This window comes from Chionomys nivalis, chromosome 20 (genome assembly GCF_950005125.1).
Source record: "Chionomys nivalis chromosome 20, mChiNiv1.1, whole genome shotgun sequence".
Lineage (NCBI taxonomy): Eukaryota > Metazoa > Chordata > Mammalia > Rodentia > Cricetidae > Chionomys > Chionomys nivalis.
The window spans coordinates 35,320,220-35,344,576 of record NC_080105.1 but is presented as its reverse complement, the minus strand read 5'-3'; the positions used below and the strand labels follow the sequence as shown (position 1 = coordinate 35,344,576).

General features: G+C 43.4%; 1 protein-coding gene across 1 annotated transcript in view; it reads right to left on the bottom strand.

Annotated features, from left to right (window-relative positions):
* The window catches only part of Mtus1 (microtubule associated scaffold protein 1), a 130,669-nt gene extending 107,846 nt beyond the window's left edge, over positions 1 to 22,823 (bottom strand). The window contains exon 1 of the mRNA XM_057752410.1: positions 22,577 to 22,823. The gene's annotated coding sequence lies outside the window, so the exon portion shown is untranslated. The remainder of the gene's footprint in view (positions 1 to 22,576) is intronic.
* Between the last annotated feature and the right edge of the window lie 1,534 nt (positions 22,824 to 24,357).

Below are 24,357 nucleotides of genomic sequence, written 5' to 3'. Positions count from 1 at the left end.
CACAATGGCCTAATTGCTTTGGTGCAGGAAATTTCCAGATAGCAAAACACATTGAGTCTGTAGCATGGTTGTTCCTCATTACTCCAATGCCCACCTGTGGAATGATTCTTCTGTCTACTCAGGCCTTCAAAAAAAGTAAATCAAGAGTATAGAGTTTGGAGGAAAGAGCAACAGGAAATGTGTTGTTGCCCCTAAAACGTATGCTGGAGAAGACACTCTGATTGTTAGAACAATCCAAGGGACCAGCTCTCCACAGGAATCCTGGGAAGGGTGTGGGTGAGGGGTTGGGGAGGGGCAAGATCCCACCCACCTAAGCATCTACCTTGTATAAGAAATAAGCATCCACCTTGTATAAGAAATTCTGGAGGGTTCGTTTGCTAAAGCTTCCCTCAGTGTGCCATTCAGGTCGGTTCCTGATGCCTGCCGGTCAAGATGTGGGACTCTCAGCTCCTCTCCAGCACCAGGCCTGCCTGCATCCCACCGCATCACACCACGATAATGGACTACACCTCTGAAATTACAGTCTGCCAAACCTCTAAACAGAAGCCTATATTCATCTAGGCACTCAACATCTCGTAGCAGAAGTCGTCACTCAAGCATTTCTCCTAGTACACTAACTCTCAAGAGAAGCCTGGCAGCTGAACTGAACAAGAATAAAAAGGCACGAGCTGCAGAGGCAGCTGCCAAAGCTGCAAAAGCCTCAAATGCATCTACCCCTACTAAGGGGGGCACAGAAACTGGTGCCAATGCCTCACAGACAAACCACGTGAAGTATGTGAAGAAACTGAAAACTGAACACACACCTACGCCCTCAAGTGCTGGGACTGCCAAAAGTGACAAGGTAAAGTCAAAACCACCCCTTCAAGTCACAAAGGTAGACAATAACTTGATTGTAGATAAAGCCTCCAAGAAAACAGTTGTTGGGAAGGAAAGTAAAGCTGCTGCTACACAGGAAGAACCAGTATCTACTACTAAAGAGAAAACTAAGCCACTCACACCAAGCATAGGCGCTAAGGAGAAGGAGCAACATGAGGCTTTAGTGACCTCTACATTACCCCGTTACCTTTGCCTCCCATGCTGCCTGAAGATAAAGATGCTGATAGCTTAAGAGGCAATATTTCTGTACAGGCAGTTTAAAAAGAAGTAGAAAAGAAACTCCCATGTCTGCTTGCTGGTTTACCGTTACCCCTCTCCCCCGAGTTACCAGGAGGAATGATCTTTCTAAGAGTCCGGAGGAGAAGAAAACAGTACAGTTACATGGCAAAAGAAGGCCTAACTAAGTATGTGCTTGCTTTCTACCTGCACTTAGCTTGAATGGAAACATATCCTGGATCATTATAAACTTAGAAAACATTGAGATTTAAAATGAACAGTGTATTTTTATTTTAACATAAATGTAAAGATTGGCTGAAATAAAGTTTTATAAGTGGTATACCTATTTGCCTTGATTAATTAAACCAAATGAAAATTTCTTACAAAAAGAAAGGAAATTCTAAGAGTTTTTCTGCTAACAGAGTTTGGGAAGGGTGAGAGTCCACCCCAAGCAGGCAGGCCCATGTGGTACGAGCTTAAGAGACACAAGAGATGCAAGAGTGAAGAGGTCATGGATTCTTCCTGCACAGATTCAAAGAGCTTCTAGGGCCAGGCTAGAGTCAGTGAAAGGGGGCTCCGAGAGACCAGGAAGCCCTGAAAGGCCACGGTGTAAAGAGGTCATGGTGAAGCCTCCAGAGACCCCAAGATGCTGGAGATGCCAGAGCTGTGACACATCGTCCAAGGAGAGCAGCATATAAGGAGTGGAACCATCCGGAAAGATGTTTGCTGCAGGCAGTAAGGCTGCAGGCATGGAGCCATCTGAGCGGCTCAGATACCAGACACACAGGGAGTTATGTAAGGATTTGCTGTTTGTCTTGCTGGGTTTGGAGCCTTACCCTTAGTACACTGTCTTCACTACACCTGCACTCCTTTGTGAGATGGTAATGTACATTCAGTGCCATATGTACAAGTGTAAGAGATTGCCTTGAGTTGCAATAGAGGCTTTGGGCATGTTTTAACAGCGTTGAAGCTGTACAAGACTTTTGAAGAGGACTTTTGAAGTTGGACTAAATACATTTTGCGTTATGAGATGGCCAGGAGTTGGAACCTGGTGATTTGAAAGAGAAATATCCTACGTAAACACTGGATCCGCAGTTGGTGGTTTAGGCACTTTTAGAATAGAAAGGGCGGCTGAAAAGTAGTGTGTCACTGGGGGCGGGGCTTGCGAAGGTATAGCCAACCCCACTTCCATCTCATGAATCTTCTCTCTGGTTCCTGTTTATGGCTGGGATGTGATCTCTCAGCTCCTGCTCCTGCCAAGATGGATGTTTAGTCCTCTGGAACTACAATCCAAAATATTATACCTTCGCCGGGCGGTGGTGGCGCACGCCTTTAATCCCAGCACTTGGGAGGCAGAGGCAGGTGGATCTCTGTGAGTTCGAGACCAGCCTGGTCTACAAGAGCTAGTTCCAGGACAGGCTCCAAAACCACAGAGAAACCCTGTCTCGAAAAACCAAAAAAAAAAAAAACCCAAAAAAACAAAATATTATACCTTCATCTGTCCATTGCTTCTGGTCATGTTTTATCACAGCAACAAGACATTAATACTCCTACCCAGCCCTTAATGGTTCTGACTCTCCATCAGCAAGGTGGAGGGTAGAAGGACGTTCTAATTGGACTCTAGTTACTGTTACCTTAACCTCATGAATCAAGAATATGAAATATTCAAAATCCCGTCAGGAAAGCGTGAGAATCAATTCCAAAGACCAGGGTAAATCTCATGAAAAGACACTGAGCATTAATACAGAAAATACAAATCAAAATCATAATGTACTACCATGTTACACCCATTAGGAAAGCTAATGTTTCGACATGGGTGCCAATGTGGAGAAACTGCAAAGCTCTTGTGTTACCAATGATAACGAGAAAATGGCAGAGTGTCATGGAAAACAATCTCGTGACAAAAGGCAACAAACAGCATCACCATGTGACTAGCATGCCATTCCAACACCAAAAAAGCCGAAATAAGCCTTTTCTAGATTTACCGCCTGAAGCAAGTCATTATAGAGATGAAACACTCACCCACACAAACAATAACCCTTGTACTACACTTCAGGTAATGAGAAATACCTCCAAAGGCAAGGGAACTCCTGGGTCATCCCCAAATTGCTCCGCCCACACTTAAACAGCCTGACAACCCACAGCAGAAATTTCCAACAGGCGTCTTGTCCTAAATTCTGTGCCCTCTGACCTAGTCAGGCTTCATTACCCTGACAGTTGTAAGAGCTCGTGGCCACTAAGACCCTGCTGAATTTGTCTGGAAACCCATATGACTTCAAAAGAAAACTTGTACCACACAGCATGCGGAGACTTCGGAGAAACTCCTCCGAATCTTCCATATCAAATGCATGGGTGGATCTTTGTCTAAACATCCCTTTGTCTGCAAGGCTCAGACAATGCTTCGCTCTGTTCCCAGGCAGTGGAAGAAACAAGAAAAGTCACTGTTTCAGCGCCTCGGACTTACACTGGGGTTAACTTGAAATAACAAAAGAGCGTCTCACAAATTAGAATCATCTAGAAATACGCCCCAGTAAGAGCCACATAAAATTACCTAGATATTTATTATTTTTAAATTCTTTCCAAAGTCGACCATTAAAACATTCACCTCTCCCTTCGTGAGCAAGGAAGGGAACATTGAGGCTCCGCCCCCTGCACACCTGTCTGTTCCAGCCTCTCTTCCCAGGGTGACCCCTCTGCGGTGGCAGATGGATCTCTGCCAGGTAAATCCTCACTCTAAGCAAGGGTTATTTTTAGGCCAGTGGCTCCTTTGATTCCTGAGCTGCCCCTAGAAAATCGTGAGGCAATCTGAAGAGAGAAACCCTTCAGAACATCCAGCTAACACAAGCATCTCCTACAGGCCCCAAAGGAGAACACGCTGAGGGCAGCCATCTTGGATAACAGTCATATCTAATCTCCCTCTGCCTTCAGCCAGCCAGATCTGAGGCTGAGCCTCCATTTCAGATGTGCGGACAGTGCCCAGAATTTCATCAAACCAAAGCACCAAGAGTCATTCCTCTTGGACAGAGATTTCTTCTATCCTACATGCCAGAAAATGTAGAACTCACTGATGTGATCCTGTTGTTGATATGTCAAGTCTATTACCAATGCTAAGATTTCAGATTTGTGGACCAGCCATGGAAAGGGATATTGGAAAAAAGTTCAAAGAACATTCTTCCAAAAAGAAGAGCAGACCGAGACAGCTGTGGTAAGCTATCCAACCACTACATTTAAAACCATATACTTTATCATTGGTAATCAAAAAGGCCTTCTAGAAAACTAAGCCGGCTGTTACACCTCTATGGACAACCGCCATAATGAGATGAGGTACGGAAGCTTGAATGCTAACTTGGGGGCTGATTTTTCCATCTTACTAGAATGAGGGAAGGAGCAGATTCAGATGAGGCATGGCTAGGCACACTTGCAACTTCCAGCATGTGAGAGGCTGAAGCACAAATAAATTCCAGATCACTTAGACTACACCATCCTTAAAACAAAACCAAAAACATGAAAAAGAAACCTACTATCCTCAAACTAGAACTAAATACCCTTATTTTTCACCCCTCCTTTTTTTTAATATGCATGATGTTTTGTCTACATGTATGTCTATGTACCAAGTGTGTGTTTGGTAGCCTTGAGGGACAGAAGGAGGCATCAGATCCACTGGACTGGTGTTACACACAATTGTGAACCTCTATGTGGGTGTTGGAATTGAACAGAACTCTCTAGAAGAGCAGTCAGTGCTCTTAACTGCTGAACCATCTCTCCAGCCTGGGGACTAAATAGCTTAACTAAAATTTATCAGGAAATAGATTCACACATAACGTGGAGAGGGTATATTTCACCTTGTGTCTTTCCTCCAAGGATGGTTTTGACATACCAAGTTGATCTCCTTATTCCTCGCCTGGGTTTTATAAAGAACTGTGATATTTCCAAACCCACAAGTCTATAGTATCAGAAATATGTGCTTAGAGCCATTGCTGGCCCCAGGATTTAGCATTTGCTGCTGGGAGTCTGGCTCTGACGTCAGTACTCCTCTGTCGTCAAGTGTGCGCCACTCCCTCCAGGGCTGGGGTGTTCTACAGACTGCTCAGTTTGGGAGCATTCCAGGAGAACAAAGGAATTGTGGGCCTCCGGAAGGAAAATGCCCAGCCAAGTTCACTCCCTCTCCTCACTGCCTCAGTACTGGCTACTTTTTACATCTCTTAAATGAGAGTTAAGAGGAGGGAACTACTGCCGGGCGGTGGTGGCGCACGCCTTTAATCCCAGCACTCGGGAGGCAGAGGCAGGCGGATCTCTGTGAGTTCGAGGCCAGCCTGGTCTACAGAGCTAGTTCCAGGACAGGCTCCAAAGCCACAGAGAAACCCTGTCTCGAAAAACCAAAAGAAAAAAAAAAAAAAAAAAAAAGAGGAGGGAACTATTGTTATCTTAGAAATGGCCTTGAGAAGACTTGGAGAAAGAGAGGATGTAATAGTTTATGAAGCAAAAATATTTAACATGTATGCTGTGGGGCTTATGAGAACAAATTTGGAAATTCTTAGAATGGATTGTTGTGGGCTTGAATAGAAACATATTTCTAAGGGTTTAACTCAAAGCCTTCAGCTCCATGAAAAGAGCCTTAGAGTTTAGCTCCTAGTTATTTATGGGACAGCCTCTAATGTCACTTGATAAGTGGAAGTTAATCAAAATGTAAAGCTCATGATTACTCTTGGCAATAAATCTTCAAGAGAATACTGAAAGGCAATCTCAATTGCAGCCAGTGAGTTCTGAAACCAAAGCCAGGGCCACATCAGCCCTAATCTTAAACATCTGTGAGACCTGGGGACACGAGAGGTCAGCTCAAAATTCAAAGATGGATGAAGGCAGACAGAGTTCTCACTCAAGGATCGGGAAGAAACTAGGTACACACACACAGCCCACTATCTAGAATTCTAAGCCCCAACTCCTTTGTTTTTGGTTTCTCAAGACAGGATTACACTGTGTAGCCCCTGGCTGTCCTGGAACTCACTATGTAGATCAGGCTAATCTTGAACTCAAGACATCCTCCTGCCTCTGCCTCCCAAGTGCTGGGACTAAAGGACCACCACCACCTGGCTCGCCCCTCCTTTTTTAAGTAAATAATCCACACATTGTCTTTCTCCAAATGACTCTGATCCTGTATAAAGATCAGAAGTAAAATGACATTTCTCTTTTGGGGTACTAATTTCCTGCTAGTTGTCAGAGGCAAGCTTGTCTGGAAATACTTGTGAATTTGGTAAGAGTAACACACTTTCCCACTTCTGTTTGCTTGTGATATGCAGTCCCGACTGGTCTGGATCTTCACGTGTGATCATTCTGCCCCAGCCTCCTAAGTGCTGGGATTGCATGTGTGCCACAGTGCACCCGGCTTCAATTGACACCATTACATAAACGTGTAGTTGAATATTCAAAATCCAAACCTCGTCAATAATTACCCTAGAACGATTCTCTAAATATAAGGGGCTTCCAAGAGAAATCAACCTTATATCACTTGGTCACACTAAAGAGCCTCCAACTAGGAAGCTGCACCACAGTGCTCAGAACAGTCCCGGAGAAGCGAAATGGTTTCCGGACTCAGGCAATCCCTTTACACAGTAATTCTGCCAGCTTCCTCATCCCCATAACAGAGGAGCCTTTCTGTACAGCAGTTTTCTTCCAGTCAACAAATATTTCTGAAACTTCTATGTGCCAGCTGTTTGGCCAGGACTAGGCACATAATGGTGAATAAGACACCTTCACGGAGGAAAAAAAAAAAATCAATAAGGAAATCAAGACGGTATAAGGAAATAGTTACAAAAATTGCAAGAGTGGATGTGACCAGCTGTGACCAACACCTAGGGTGCCTCAGGGGACCTTCAAGCAGTGCATGTGGTGAGCTCGATCAGGGTGGCACCCTGCAAGTGAGGAAACAGTGAGTCCTTCCATCTGTCCCAGCTCATCTCGTGTACTCATGGATTCTGGAGAGGCAGCACCCGCTTTTAAACCACCATAAAGGGCATGCCAGACAAAACTCAAGCACTATGACATTATAAAGGCCATGTTGGCATAAAATGGGGTGCCCAACTTCAGATGAAAAGGACTCCTTTAGCTTGGGTTCTGTAAACAGTGACTTACAAAAACCTTAGCACATTGTAAATCCACGTTAGGCATCCTGGTAAACACTTTGCTACCAAACATCTGGAATCTCTGAGCTAAAGTAGAAAGGTAGTAGGGCTATGGGGGGTAGTCTCCCACCCTCTAGAGATACACAGAGGAAGACAAGAGCCAAGGCCGATGGACCCTGAGAACAAGAACTGCTCATACTGCCGGGCGGTGGTGGCGCACGCCTTTAATCCCAGCACTTGGGAGGCAGAGCCAGGTGAGTTCGAGACCAGCCTGGTCTACAAGAGCTAGTTCCAGGACAGGCTCCAAAACCACAGAGAAACCCTGTCTCAAAAAACCAAAAAAAAAAAAAAAAAAAAAAAGAACTGCTCATACTGACTCTGCTAATGGCACCACCAAACCACCACACTCAGCACCACAGACAAGAGGACATGCAGAGGAGTGTGTAGAGGGGAAGGGGTCATGCGGGGGGGGGGGCATACAGGGAAAAGGCCTGCAGAGGAGGAGGTGTGCAGGGTGTGCAGAGAGAGACGTGTGTGGTTGAATCATGTGTTCTCTACAAGAGGGGCAAACAGTATTTGTGAACAAGCTGTGTTATAGAAAAACTAAATTCTATTTGGGAGAACCATAGTGTGCACTAAATCTGATTCTGTAGTTGCTAAAATGGCAATAGATGAAAGACTCAAACTAAGAGCACTGTCAGAAGTTAGGGGTCCTAGAGGCAAGCGGACAAAGCTTCATGATAGCAGGTGAACACGGGAATTCAGGAGGTACCTGCAACACAATTCCAGACCCAGAACTCAGCAACAGCAACTGGGGGATCCCTTAGGAAGTTGCCCGCCTCAAATACACTGTTTTGTATCAGGATATATTCCTTATAAGCAAAATAAAAAATAATTTTTCAAAAGAAGATTCTTCCTAAAAACTCACATACACACACACAAAAAAAAGCTCACAAGTATTGTGAATTGGGCCTGAAATATGATCCAAAGTTTTTGAAAGTCAGAAATGCTTGAGAAAGGGTTGGGTAAACATAGTGTTCAGCAACATGGAGGGACTGACAGGCAGGACTCCCTCCAATACAACGTCCATCCACTCCTCTGCCCATAGGTGGCCGCATGTGGGTCAAGATGGGGGGATCAGCAGCCCTCTTCCACAGAGATGACAGCCACGCACAGCTCCAAGTCCACAAAGCATCCTCACACCAAAGGTCCCTTACATAGACAAATCACATGACTGTCCCTTCCTCATTCCTCCTCCCCTCTTAAATGTTAAAACAGACACAGAGTTAATAGTTAAAAGTCCTAGACCGTAAATCCGGTTCAAATGTGTGAAACTTTTAAGGAGCCTTGTTGTTGTCTAGGACGGCCTTGAACTCTAGATTCAAGTCATCCTCCTACAGGAGCTTCCTGAGTAGCTGGGACTATAAGCATGTAAGCATTACACCATTTCAAATAAATAATTACCTCTTTCCACTAACATTTGATGAAGTCTATGTACAAGGCCACAGAGACCAAAGTCACTCAGACATGGCGGGCAGCTGTACTCACGAGGCTACCAAACTGACTGCGTAACTTCATTATGCTAGGAAGCCAAAATGAACTTGGCCTCGTTTCCCTCTAATACAATGTGACAAAACAGAGTCAACCCATCTCATAGCAGGGTTCTGAGCTAAATGAAGTTTTTGGAAACTTTGTGGCAATGGTTGACTACTACTGTTATTTGGTTTTGATTTTTTGAAACAGGGTTTCTCTGTGTAGCCTTGGCTGTCCCAGAATTCACATTGTAGACTAAGTTGGCTTCAAACTCAGAGATCCACCTGCCTCTGCCTTCCAAGTGCTGAGATTAAAAGCCTACGCCATCACTGCCTGGCCTACTACTGTTATTTTAACAGCCTTGTATGGCAAACTTAATTATTAATCTTATATTACTGAAGACCAAAGCCCAACAAATTGTTCATCTGGTCAACAAAACTTTCTAGAGTAAGGGAGGTGTTTTAAATCTCATTATGTGTTAGTTACACAAGTACGTATTTAATAAAACTGATAAACTACATACTTAAACTAGGGGCATTTGACTTCATGGTACTTTAAAAAAAATGTTTCAGAGAGACAGGGTCTTGCTGTGTAATCCAGGCTGATCTAAAATTCAACCTCAGATCCTTCTGCCTCAGTCTCTTGAGTGATGGGATTTACCAGTGTCTACCACCATACCCAATCTTAATTATTTTCCCAAAGATCATTCATCCAATAAGCAGCAATGTATTTCTGGAACATACCTACTACTTTATGTTGGGACCAACATATTGGGATTTTTTCTTGGTTCTCATTCTGTAATATGTTTTTCAACTAATCCTTCCTACCCAGTTCAAACACGTGAACACCACTGTTCTCCGTTTCTGAGTTTTACTGCTCCAGTCTGGTTATTTCCACCTTGATCCTCCTGTAGCCAGAAGCTGAACAAAGCAAATCAGAATCACCCACCAATAGACTTCTAAGAATCTAAGTCAGCATTCAGCAACAATCTACTGGGCAACTATAACACACCTAAGTCAGTGATTTCCAACCTGTGGGTCATGACCCCTTTGGGGTTGCATATCAGATAGCCTTCATATCAAATATTTACATTATGACTCATCAAAGTAGCAAAATTACAACTTTGAAGTAACAAAAATAATTTTATGGTTGAGGGTCAGCACATGAGGAAGTGTATTACAGGGTAGCAGCGTTAGGAAGGTTGAGAACCACCGCCCTAAATAACCTGGTAAAGATCAAGAGAAGTTTGAGATCTTATTCTTTGGGGCTATCATATTATAAACAACTTTCACAATATCATCAAAACATGCCTTTTAGAATGAAAATCAGAAAACATCTGCAGGGGTCAAAACAGATTCAAGTTCCAAGACAGCATTGAGCCAATACAGGCAGACTATACTTACAAAAGTAAATAAAACCAACTCGTGCCGGGCGGTGGTGGCGCACGCCTTTAATCCCAGCACTCGGGAGGCAGAGGCAGGCGGATCTCTGTGAGTTCGAGACCAGCCTGGTCTACAAGAGCTAGTTCCAGGACAGGCTCCAAAACCACAGAGAAACCCTGTCTTGAAAAACAAAACAAAACAAAAACAAAACAAAACAAAACAAAAAACCCAACTTGTTTGTACTCAGTGCTTATCAAGTGTGGCTGGTCAAAGGCTACATAGTCCAGTTAGGGAAATGATGCCTGTAAGAACTGCTTGCTTTTTGTCAGTTATATCCAGCTCATTAAAGAAATGTCTGTTTGCGGTCACTGAAGTGAGGAGGGTGAACTAGACTTAAGACTAAACGAAAAGCTCTTCCGGAAAAGTATTCAGTGACCATGAACAGCTTCTCACTCGGGAGCTCCAGGTACTTGTCACAGCTTTGCAAACTCCAGGAAATAATTTTCCACCTAAATCATGCCAAGGCCAATTGGAAAATGTCGTTATGTATGTGTAGTTACGCAAACCTGCACCTCACCTTATCCCTCCCAACCTTTATTAAACATCAACTTCCTGCACCCTTGTCTTGAAAATGATTACCTGTCAGATTTTCCATTGGTCATAAAGTGTCTTGAACGGGAGGGTAAGCACACATCTAACTTATAGTGCTGCCAAAGTTAGAGTCACTCTCTATGAAGGGCCTTCTTTCAAAGTCCTAACAATGCATACTCCTTAGCAGGCACTTGAGAAAAAAGGCCTGGTCATCTTTATGGCCAGAAGACATGACCTAGACTCAGACATCACTGGGGCTTATGGGACATTAGTTTCTTCCAGTTCCAGCTGGCTGCTGGCCTCACCTCCTAGTTAAATTTTCACCTGGGATCACCTCCAAGTCCCGCTCATTCTCTCTCTCTGCGCAGCTCAAAAAACACATCCAAAATGTTGAAGTGTTATTCTATAAAATGGGGACAATTAAGTGACTCAGATCATCATTCTTTCCAGGGCAGTGGTGGTGCACGCCTTTAATTCCAGCATTTGGGAGGTAGAAGCAGGCTGATCTCTGAGTTCAAGACCAACCTCGTCTACGGAGAGAGTTCCAAGACAACCAGAGCTACACAGAGATGCCCTGTCTCAAAATACACACACATATGTATATATAATTTTATTTACTTATTTTATGTGCATTGGTGCTTTGCCTGCATGAGGGTGTCAGATCCTCTGGGACCATAGTTACAGACAATTGTGAGCTGTCATGTAGGTGGTGCTGGGTCCTTTGGAAGAGCAGAGTGCGCTCTTAAATACTGAGTCATCTCTCCAGCCTCTATATTATATATAATATTCTTATGGAATTGTATTAGATCTTTTTGAATAAGTAAACTGAAAACTAAAAAAATCTGATAGAAATGGAATTTATCACCCAGCACACAGGTGGCTGAGACAGAAGGATCTTGAGTTCCAGGTCACCTAGTCTACATAGCAAAGGCCTGTCTCAAGCTTTGAAGGAGCTGGAAAAGGAGGAGAAAGGGGAATTTGTGATTGCTGTTGTTGTGTTTGTTTTCAGAAACAGTTTGAGTAGCTGTGATGGGTCTTGAACTCAGATCCTCCTACTTCTGCCTCCTGAGGGGCAGGGGGAATTTTGAATGGAATGCAATACATTGTTATGATCCGCAGCTGCCAGTTTCCCACATGTGATACTCATCTAAATGGCTCACAACACTGAACGTTCTGTCTTACATGCCGAGTTTTAAAAAATAGAAAAATGGCTTAAAATAAGTTAACTTATGCTGTCTGAACTTTCACATATGCATATTATCATATTACCTCTGATCCCACTCCTATGCCAATATATAGAGGGCGCTAGCACCATAACTCATTGTTGGGAAGAGCAGCCTAGTATTAGAAGGAAGACCGAAGAATGGACAGTGCCATCTTAACTTGCCCAAAGACAAAACATTTATCCAAATAGCTGTGTTCTCCACTGTCCTTATTTATAAAGTAACTCTCATGACTGACTATGCTCAGCCCACAGGGCTGGTGTGTGTGCTAGCTGAATGGAAATGGTCTTAAGGTGCTTTAGACATAAGATGGTGTGTTTCAAAAGCACCCACTTCAGTGTATGTCTACATAAACAGTGGCATTTGCCATCAAAAGTCTTTTATTTTGGACCAAGTTAAGGGTTAAAGATGAGATGATGGGTCTTCGGGATTTTAAAGTCAGCTCACATGGGTTCAAAGCGATGACTCAATTCTAAGCCCTTTTAGAATGTGCTGGTAGCAAACCAGCACATAGCTTACAGGCTGTAGCAAAGAAAGAAATGTTGGTTTTGATTGAAAAGATCCAGCTCAAACATAAGAAAACACCAGGAGTTCACCAAGTTGAACACTCAAAACCAAGAGGCGATAAAACTGGAGTCCAAGAATAAATAAGGTTAAATATCCCACACACAAACCAATTATTTTCAAGAAAGAGAGAAAGATATTAGGCTCTTGTGCCTGGAGTTTAATTCCAACAAGCGCACAAGCAGATACAGGCAGCACCTTCGCCAAAGCGGAATCAGGGAAATTATATGAAATCTACCTATAAACCAGGAGAGACTTAAGACAGACCAAGGTGGGTTTACTATCTGCTATTGATCATCCCCTGAATACTCAGCAGGGTGGTGGCATAACCAAGAGACTCCTACTCTTGACAGCAACTGGGGGGGGGGCAGAGGACGGAGCTAACTTACTAAAATCTCACCACCAACACAGACGATAGAAGCCATGAGCTCAGCTTTGCCTAACCAGTGCGTATGTTCTTTCTTACGTGCACCTGCTCTGGGTCCCATGACATTTTCACCAACTCTAACACACAATCTGCTTCCCCAAGGTCTCATACTTGACGTCAAGGGGACACAAACCAGCTAACTGCTGACTTGGCTGGCTTTGTTCCTCCCAATTCTTAAAAGACAGGGAGAAGAAAAGTAATACTCGGCCCTGAAGGGTGGCTGAGAAGCCTTGTCAGTCAAGATAAAGAGTTGTGCTAGGAGGGGGGTGGCTTCCACGCGCAAACCCAGCAATGGAAAAGCTATGGCAGGGATCAAGAGTTCAAGGTGAGTTTGAGGTCAGCCTGGGCTACCCAAGATGTTATCTCAAAACAAAAGGATAAGTAGAAAATAATTTTCTCTCAGCTATAAGTCTACAATGTTAAACGGATTGTGATGGCATACGCCTTTAACTCCAGTACTTGGGAAGCCAGAGGCAGGCAGATCTATGAATTCAAGTTCAGTTTAAAGAAAGTGAGTTCCAGGACAACCAGGGCTACACAGAGAAACCCTGTCTCAAAAAAAAAAAAAAAAATTTAACAATTACACCTTTTATATAAAATAGTCTAATATTTTTTGTAAAAATAAATATAAGTTTTTCCCCTGCCTCCATTCCCTTTTGATTAACTGGACTCTTACATTCATAATAGAATTTCAGAACTTACTAACCCTATTCTGTAGTTACATTACGATCTTCATAAGGCACCACCAAACAGCAACAGAAATAATTCTTAAACATGAAACAAAAAATTTCATACTATTTCAAAGTTGTAAATCAAGTTCAATACTCAGAGACCACAGTGAGCCAGCAGAACATGTCACAGAAACAGAAACTACTCAACACAAATCCTATGAAGTGAAATACGAGGGAGAGCATTCTCAGACTGCAAAGTCATCCGGATTCCTCTGTAAACTGTAAATACAGAGCTCTCTAAAGAGAAAACAGACCAGATCTCTATTCAAGAGAAATGCTCAGCTTATGACTGTCTACACAAATGGAGACGAAAATAAACTATCACAGGTAGACTTAATTCTGCAAAAGTATTTGCACGGGGTGCGCCAGCTGTCCCAAGAGTGGCTCCTCATAACTACGTAGGAACGTAGACTGTGAATCTCTGTGCCTTCCTGCTCTCTGGTACTTGGCTCCTAATGCATCCTTTTCCAGAACCCAAGACAGGCTGAGCTGCCTTCATTCTCCACCTGCTGAGTAACACTGAATAAGGGTTGAGGGTAGGAGAAGCAAAGGAAGAAAGTGGGGGAAAACACGAATTAATGAACAACTGACTTAAAGTGCTTCTAGCATCTGTAACCGAGGAAAGCACCCTCAAATTCCCACGCCATCTAGAAAACTTGTTAGTCACAAAGTACAAACCCACCCAGCACCGTGAGATTTCAACTCTCTTGTCACACACTTACAGAGTGTACAACAGTACTCAGAGAAAAGGGAAGCCACATCCAAAGGTCTGATGAGGAAAATTGTACAAGCGACAAAGGAATTCTTTAAGAACTCTGTCCCAGCCGGGCGGTGGTGGCGCACGCCTTTAATCCCAGCACTCGGGAGGCAGAGGCCAGCCTGGTCTAGAAGAGCTAGTTCCAGGACAGGAACCAAAAAAGCTACAGAGAAACCTTGTCTCGAAAAAAAAAAAAAACAAAAACTGTCCCACAAGTGATGGCACATGGCTTTAATCCCAATGCTAGAGAGGCAGGACCAGGAGGTTCTCTGTTCAAGGTCAAACTTGGACTGCTAACACAAGTTCCAGGCCAGTCAGGATGACATGGTGATGATACTCCATCAAAACATAAAGAGAAAAGAAATAACTATTTGCCGGGGGCAGGTTTCTGGAATTGAACCCAGGATCTTATGCCTACTGGGCAACATAGTCTACCTAGCCATCACCACAGTTCTGTTTTATTTCAAAACAGACACACTCACTTGCACAGTCTGGCCTTGAATTTATGATCCTCTTGCTCTAGGCTCCTGAATAAACTGGTCAACGTCAACGAAGACCCTGTGAGGATTCTTCAGATACCAAGTTTCTTACCAAAACTTGGTCAGAACAGCGGGTATGGTTTCCAACATAGTGGAGACCATAATAAATGATGTGTTAACAATTCCCATGAAAATATTTCTTGCAACATAAATACTAACACCCTCTGGGAACTGAAGCTGAAGCCCTTCTGAATCTCTGGCCCTCTACCTTGCAGCATTCTGATCACAGGGAGAGTTCCAAATAGGGTTTGAAACCGATCAAAACTAAATACAATATTCTAACAGTGGGGATTTTGTTCATGACTTTTTAAAAAAAAATCTAGATTACAGCCCGGAAACATAGCTGTAGCTACATGTCTAAATGATATGGTTCTATATGTAGAGTCTAGACTGAGCATCTAATAAAAAACAAGTGCATTTTTCTTTTTTTTTTTTTTTTTTTTTTTTGATTTTCGAGACAGGGTTTCTCCGTAGCTTTTTTGGTTCCTGTCCTGGAACTAGCTTTTGTAGACCAGGTTGGCCTCAAACTCACAGAGATCCGCCTGCCTCTGCCTCCCGAGTGCTGGGATTAAAGGTGTGTGCCACCACCACCCAGCTACAAGTGCATTTTTCATAGCCAAGAGATCCTGGGAGACTCAGTCCTTTCTAATCCATTTTTTTTTCACTTCTCCAATCCTTGTTACTCAACAAGAAGTTGGGCCTTCTGTGATCCTCACTCAAGTCAAACCTATAGGATTATGTCAGTAGTGGTAGGCAAACAGATTTCCAACTAGTTAACATGACTAAGAATGATGCGATATCAACATAGGAGTCTACTATATAATAAAAGCTGACTTTTAGCCGGGCGATGGTGGCGCACGCCTTTAATCCTAGCACTCGGGAGCAGAGGCAGGTGGATTTCTGTGAGTTCGAGACCAGCCTGGTCTACAGAGCTAGTTCCAGGACAGGCTCCAAAGCCACAGAGAAACCCTGTCTCGGAAAAAAAAAAAAGCTGACTTTTATAGTACAAGGTTATTTAGCTAGTATTCTGGTAAATACAATTCAATCAGCTTGACAGAGAGGTTGGGAATGGGGCGGGGTCTTTGTTTCAATGGCATATCTAGATTGCTTACATCTATACTGGCTGTTATTTTTATTCCACAAGACTAGCTAAGAAAGTTATGTTTTATATAGACACAGTTTCAACTTAATATCATTAATTATTAACTACCATCAAAAAATTTACCAGGAACTAGAGAGATGGCTCCTTCTTTATGAGCACTAACTGCTACTGCTGTTCTGAAGAACCAGGGTTTGATTCCCAGCACCTACATGGTGTCTCACAAGCGTCTCTAACTTCAGTCCTGACACCATCCTTTGGCCTCTGCAAATTCAGGCGAATGCTAATACACATGAAATACTGAAAATAAGTAAAATCTCTTTAATTTACAGGATGAACAAAAGAAAATTAACTTCTCCTGTAACACTAAACACTTGAACATCTAAGTGCTTATTGAAAAAAGTGAAGAAATATTGATTTGTCGTTCAAATTGGTGTATGTGTAAATAACACCTGAGTTAAATATTACCACATTACCAGTGTACAAAAGGCACAGACGATAAGCTAACAGCCCACAAGAGTTACCAATCACTGGCAGACATTTTTTAAGCTCATTTACAAAAGAATGTATACTTTATACTTCCTCTTACGTTATTCTTGTTATTCTAAGTATGGGTACTTCTCAGAAAAAAAAAATTATATATATATATATATCTTTCTCCAGGCCAATTTAGGACACAAGCTTCCCTGAAATGCTTTCAGGGAATGTAATCAGGGTAATCGTGATCAATCAGCCGTCAAATTAACACAGTGAGTTCGGCATCCAGCCTAAAATACAATTTATTCGCAAGGGACAAATCTGTATTAAAAGCACACTGAGGTATATAGGGGCCTAGAAATCTTGTCCAAAGCAGCTTGCTGAGGCTCGTCAGCCTGCCCTGTGCCTCGGCCACTACTCTCCCAACACAAACCAAACTCAGTGATTTCCCGGCACACTGCCCCAGCTTGAAGCAATTTTCATGCAGTCTCTTTCCTCCTTTCCAACTAGTCTGAGAAATAGGGGATGCCAACTTCATTCTTTTACTGCTCAGTTTTTAAACAAAGTCTATGCAAAAAGCAAGCAATGGTGTCTTAAGAGAAACTTAAAATTACTTTAAGATTATATTTAGTTTCACGACCTCAAAACAAAATCTTTTCTAAGTTTTCTAGGAGGCAAGGTGTGTACTTTCTCTTATTATTTGGGTTATAATGCATATATATTGACATCATTAATTAGATTTGGATCTGCTGGCAAGATGTAAGTAAATACATTTTTACTGTTCTTTAATATGGAGTTTACTATGCAATCCAAGGAAAACTGATTGGTCCTAAAAAACAATTGTTATGATAAAGATTTGTAGGCATGCTTATACATCTGGAGTCTGGAGGCTATTAAGTGAAATGCCTCTAGACTCAATCTAGAGCAAATTGGCTCATTATATAGGAAAATAAAATTTTACTGTACTTTTCTACAAAGTAAAGACCAAACCCCAAATATATCATTCCAAAATGCACATTCTTTCCTTTATCTTGGGCCAAGTGAACAAGCAAAAGTCATAAATCATATTTCATATCATCGTGATAAAACCGCCCACAAGAAAAAATGACAACTTGTTTTCAAGTAACACTGAAGTCCTTTCAAAAACTGTAACTGCTTTCAAGACAACCTTTTATGAAATCCGGCTTGAAAAAAAAACATTTCAAAGAAGAAACAGTCATATCCAATTCCTAATTATACTGAACCATCCTAAGCAAAAGATGGAGACTGTGAAGTTTACAAGCTTGTCAAAGCAGACTATTTAACAAGACAAAACAAAAAACAGACTTCAGGCTAGCTGAGCCATGGCAAGTAGCCTCTTTTTTCCTTCAGAGGAGGACCATACATCTTCAGTCACTAGTGTGCTCATCCCTCCCTCCCTCTGTCACTTGAGTGCTCTCCTGTTGGAGGCATCTTCAGATGCCCAAGCACAAACCATTAACAGTAGTTCTTCACTCTCAGCTTGGGGGCTCACTCCAAAGCCTACGGAAAGTACCAAAGGGGCAATTATAAACTTGCTCCTTTCAGTGAAGTCGTTGAAGATCAGGCTTCCATAATAGAGCTAGTGCATGCTCAGGAAAGCCTTTTGTCCCCTTTAATCTTCCGGGCAGTGGTGGCACGTGTCTTTAATCCCAGCACTCAGGAGGCAGAGGCAGAAGGATCTCTGTGAGTTCGAGGCCAACCTGGTCTTGAGCGCGTTCCAGAACAGGCTCCCCCCCCCCAAAAAAACAAAAACAAAACAACACCTGTCTCTAAAAACAAGCAAACAAAAATGTTTAATCTATTACTATGTAGGAAATTAATTTGAGAAAATTGTAAACTATAGATTCAGACAAGAAAACACTTGTATCAGCAATTCATATAAAACTAAAATTTGATAATAAAAAACCTGCAAATGGACTATTAGAGACATAAAATTCATCATTCCCAGAGCCACAGATCTGGAAGACTTTCCATTCTAAAGACTTAAACTTTTCTTGGATTTTATTTTTATTTTGTTTTGATGTATAACACATGGTTTCTTTGTAAGTACATGATTTCGACTGCATTGATAAATTCACCTGAACAAGAGACAACAAAGTCAGGAGAATAAACATGTTCTGGTCATTGTAAGATCTGCAACCATGTGGGCTGTTACATAGAAATCCCTTAAAGACATGTTCACTGAATAGTCCATGTGGATGGTCCATCACATCACATGTGCATTCGTAGAATTCTGTAGGCTTTGACAATTTCTTTTTGAGATAGAGATTCATGTAACCCAAACTGGCCATGCTTTCTTACTTTGCAGCCAACCCTGGTCTTGAACAACCCCAGTCTTACTGTATCTACCTCCCCAGGGCTACATTTACAGGCATGCATCACCAGACCTGGCTCTAGTCATGATCTAAGCAAACACACATGCTCCATTGTCACGTAGCTATGGGATAACAATGAGGATGCTGCCTCTTTCCAAGCCTAATGCTATTACAAATACTTGATTGTGGATCATTCAGGTTCCTTGCTATCACAATTTCACCTCTTTGGATAACATAAAAATGCCAGCTAGGGCCGGGCGGTGGTGGTGCACGCCTTTAATCCCAGCACTCGGGAGGCAGAGGCAGGCGGATCTCTGTGAGTTCGAGACCAGCCTGGTCTACAAGAGCTAGTTCCAGGACAGGCTCCAAAACCACAGAGAAACCCTGTCTCGAAAAACCAAAAAAAAAAAAAAAAAAAAAAAAAAAAAAAAAAAAAAATGCCAGCTAGGGGGCTGTCCTGCAACTCTATCTGTAGACCAGGCTGGCCTTGAACTCAGAGATCCACCTGCCTCTGCCTCCTGGGTGTTTGGGTGCTGGGATTAAAGGTGTGTGCTACCACTACTACAAATGACCTAGATTTGGATTGTCATCACTCTCTTTAGCTTCAGGGTGGGGCAAGGCAAGAAACATCAAGTTTACAGACACATTCTAAGAGTTTCATTATATTCAACCCAAGTTTTAGGATAATTGCAGGATTTCCAGGAGAAAAAAAAAGTCTCAGTGACTAGATGGATAATCTATGATTTCAAGATTCCTCGGGCCCCAGAGAACCAGAAAAACTCTCACCCAAGATTTATGTAAACTTTCTCTAAAAGTTCTGATTGTGTGAAGGTGCTTACAAAGAGACCCAGAAGAATGCTAGCTCCCCTGGAGCTGGAGTTATAGGCATTTGTGAGCTTCCTGATGTGGGTTCTGGAAACTAAACACGGGTCCTCTATAAGAAGCAGATTGTGCCATTTCCCCAACCCCAAGAATGCCCTAAGGACATTCACACTTGACAATTTCTCATTGCCACATTCAAAAAGACTGCACAACAGTAGCTATTCCAGAGGACTGAATTTGTAGGGACAGATTTAAAAAGAATCTAACTCAGAGTTCCAGAAGGAACAACAGCCATATGTGTCTCATAAACAATGATTTAGAACTACTAACATTCTATTTTGAGAAAAACCAGCATGTTTGACAACACTAAAGTATACTCTGTAAGTCAACACAACTATAAATATGTTTATAGGGCAAATATAAATTGAGAAAAATATCTGCGATATGAACAGATGTATGCCAACAACCTGAAAGAGGCTTTTATGAGTAGAAAAATACCAATATCCCAAGAGGAAAAATCTAATTGAATTAAAAAGAAATAAAACTAGCCGGGCATAGTGTCACACACCTTTAAGCCCCACATTCAGGAGGCAGAGGCAAGCAGATCTTTGAGTTCGCCATCAGCCTGGTCTACAAGACAGAGCTACACAGAGAAACTCTAAAGAAAAAAAAAAAGAAAAGAAACTAGCAAGGAGCATAGGTGACGTGCTTGATAACATTTGCAGTCACAGAAATGGAAAGTTAAATACTTTGCTAGCACCGTTCACCTATAAAGCTGACAATAAGACTTCCTTTTAAGGAAAATTAACCTGTGTTTAAAAGAGCTTAGAGCTTAGTTTGACTAAATAGTTCTGGAAACCAAACGTCAGTGTTTTTACAAGAAACTTTGAATCACCAATTGTGATTTCCAAGGACATTACCCTAAAGACACATAACTTGCATACAAAATATTTAAAAGAGATAAATGTTGCAACAGCATATCTAATAACAGTAACTGCAAATGAAAAGTTCAGTTTGTAAGGCAAGGTTAAGTAAACTGATACATCTATAGAATATACTGTAACAAAAAACTAATATGTTGCAGGCTTAATACAATGGAAGACTTTTAATAATATTTTACAAAGGACAAAAGATGGTGGGGTTGACTCTTCTGAATGTACAAAATTGTACACATCAGCCATTCATTCCTTTTGAAGTCAGAGCAAATGCAGTCACTAAATAACATGCTTCTTCAAACACTTAATCCTAATAACTCAAATTTGGTTCCAAAAAATTCTACTCAAAAACTGACCCAGAATTTCATAATTCTATTAATCACTACAATGATTGTCCTTGAATTTCTAACAGTTAATTAAAAGACACAAACCTCTTCCAAACACTTTTTTCCACATAAATCTAGTTTTAAAAGGAACAGGTGGGGGCTGGAGAGATGGCTTGGTGATTAAGAGAACTCGCTGTTTTTCTAGAGGACCTGGGTTCCACTCCCAGCTCCCACAGAGCTGATCATAACCGTCTAACTCCAGTTGGGTTTCTCTGGCCTTCTTGGGCACCAGGCATGCTTGAGATACAGACATACATGCAGGCAAAACATCCATACACTTTTTTTTTAAAAAAAAAACCTTAAATGTATGTGCTTACTACAGATATGACCTATTAAGTTAATCTGAAATCACTGAGACAATTAAAAAGGGGGGGACAGGGAGGGTGGAGGGCAGGCATCTGTGGTAATCCAGGTGCTTGTTATATGCAAAACTCTTGGCTCCATCCACGCCACAAGGGGTGGGCGCACGTTGGCATGGTGGCACAGGTGAGGAAAATCAACACAACTTACTTTTTTAATTATTTTAAACTAAATCCTATGTTTTTTTTTTTAAAGGGTGAGAATGGGAGTTTGTTTTATTTTGCTTGCATAACTTTTCTTACGGAATAGAATTCTTGAGAAATAAATCTGTAAACAGTAAGTTTAAACACACCCACACAACAGAATCTAGATTGCCCTGAAGGAACTGCTGGAGAGAACGGGAGATGATGAATTATTTAAATTGATAACCTATTTGTAAAGCATTCCTTATGGAGGTCATAGGTTCAGGGGAACACGACCCCGCCTCTTTTTTGCCTTCCAAGTTGTCTCCTGATCCCCGGAATCTACCCCCACCCCCACCGCGCTGTGATTTGATATCATGATTGAACTCCAATCACCTGGCAAAACATGAAAGCTCTCTTTCCTCCTGTTTTGCCTAAGACTCTGGTTTTGGACAAACAAAATACACTGGATTTCCTTTCCTAGAACACTGACGATTTAAAAATAGCATTTTGCAAAACGGGTACCACTATGCAAGTTGAGTTTTAAAAACTTAAAATCGTCAATATTACAAGACAAAAGTGAATAAATGGCCCTAGTAGAGGACCCCAAAGACCTCAGATAGTTCTAGCTAAGTCCACTATTGAGTAGTCATTAAGATGACCAGAAGGAGGGTTTTCTCAAAGAGCTTGTAAATACCCGCGGGCTGCAGGGAGTAACCCCGCATAAGGACCTGGAGAACTGCAGCAATTCCCTTTCTCCCATATTTTCTGCACCGACTGCTTAAGCTGGGAATGGGCCCCGGCAAGTCGCCCAGCCGGAAGCTTGAGGCTGCCAAAGCTCAAAGCCGGGTCCGGCGCCTGGTGGGTGGCTTTCGGCCGAGGGTGCAAACTTTTGACAGTTCGGCGGATCTACTGTAGACCCACCATCTCGGTCACTTTCAAGGTGACAGCAACCGCAACCCCGCTGTCCTGCAGGAGCTGCGCTGGCCCCACGTGAGCCCAGCCTCCCCACTCACTCCAACTTAAAAAAACCCCGAGGACACCCGCCCACTCCCCCCACCCCGAAAGCCAGTCCGGTCACCGTAAGTGGGTTGCAGTCGCCGCGTCTGAGCTCCACGTTCTCCCGAGGTCCCCACCGCGGCCCGGATGGACTGCGGAATGGGATCCACTCCGCGCTTGCCCGCAGAGGCTGGAAGCCAGCCCTGAGCCCTCCTGGGAGCCACCGCTTGGAGCTGGGCTCCCTCCGCACCCTGGGCGGGTCCAGTCCGGGAGGTTGTATACACCTGGGGCTCTCAGCTCGACCCCGATTCGCACCCGTACCCCGGTGGCGACTGCGGCCAGGCGGGAACCGAGAACCAGGCGCCCTGGAGCTCCAGCCTCCCCGCCCTGGGCCACCAGGGGGGAGGAGCAAAGGCGGAGAGTCCGGAGCTGGGCAGCCTCGCCCCTCGCCCGCGGCGGCTCCAGGAGCCCAGACAAAGGCCAGGTGGGGAACCAGGGGGCGGCACCCCAAGAAACTAACCTGAGAGCTGTGCCGGGGTTCCTAGGGGCACCAAGACTCCCACGGAGCTCCACTACGATCGCCCGCCCGGGCCGGCTCCAAGGCTCTCTACATGCCGGAAGCCCCGGGCGTAGGTCCCGGAGCGCGCTGCTGCACCTGTTGCCACGTGGGTCACGATGCGGTGGCTGCTGACTGCGCACCTGGCTGCACCGCGCGTCCCCAGACCACTCGCCCCCCGCGGACGAGCCAAGCTCTGTTGTGCCAAGCTTTGAGGCCACAGGACCCGCCAGGCTAGCTGGAGTGAGGATCCGCTCCTCCTAGGTGTCCTCGCAGCCTGAGTTCCCCGTCCTCTTGCTTCTCGCGGGCCACGGACTGCTTTGGGGTTGGGAGGTGGGAAAGTTGCCCGAGTTATCAACTCAGGGGCTTGTAAGGAATGTGCACGGATTGCTCTCTGGACGCTCCCAGCTGCGCTCTATATCGTCCTCAGACTTTCAAGCAGATTATTAGCGAGCACCTATTAAACATTAAGGAAAGGAGACTCCAGCTGTTAGGTATTCAGATAAAAATGGGAAGGTAGTGGGACTCAGAGTAGATCTGACCTCTTTAAAGACAAGGTCCTCGTGGCGCACGCCTTTAATCCCAGCACTTGGGAGGCAGAGGCAGGTGGATCTCTGTGAGTTCGAGACCAGCCTGGTCTACAGAACTAGTTCCAGGCCAGGCTCCAAAGCCACAGAGAAACCCTGTCTCGAAAAACCAAAAAAAAAAAAAAAAAGACAAGGTCCTCGCTGGGCGGTGGTGGCGCACGCCTTTAATCCCAGCACTCGGGAGGCAGAGGCAGGCGGATCTCTGTGAGTTCGAGGCCAGCCTGGTCTACAGGAGCTAGCTAGTTCCAGGACAGGCACCAAAAACTACAGAGAAACCCTGTCTCGAAAATAAAAAAATAAAAAAATAAATTAAAAAAAAAAAAGACAAGGTCCTCGTTCTGGGACAAACTGAGGGAAGTTTTAGCCCCAACTAGGCATATTTTAATACAAACTTTTCCTTAAGAGTGATAATCCTTCTGTGAGGGATAAAAAAACATTTCTGAGCCATTAAATGTCAGACAATCAATGCTCTAAGTTTAATATATGCTTGTGTGTATGCATATGTGAAACTACCTGGCATGGGGTTGCTGAAAGCATTTTAAGTTTCTGGAGGTGTGGCGGGCGGGTAGGGGGTGGGGAGGAGAAAAAGCATTTCCAACGTTGCCTGTACTATGACTGCTGGATGAACTAACAGCGTCGCTGTTTTTGCTCACCAGTAGACCCTGGTGTAAATAGGTTAGATGATTATCTCTATTATTCAAGTGAGAACAGTCGAGTCAG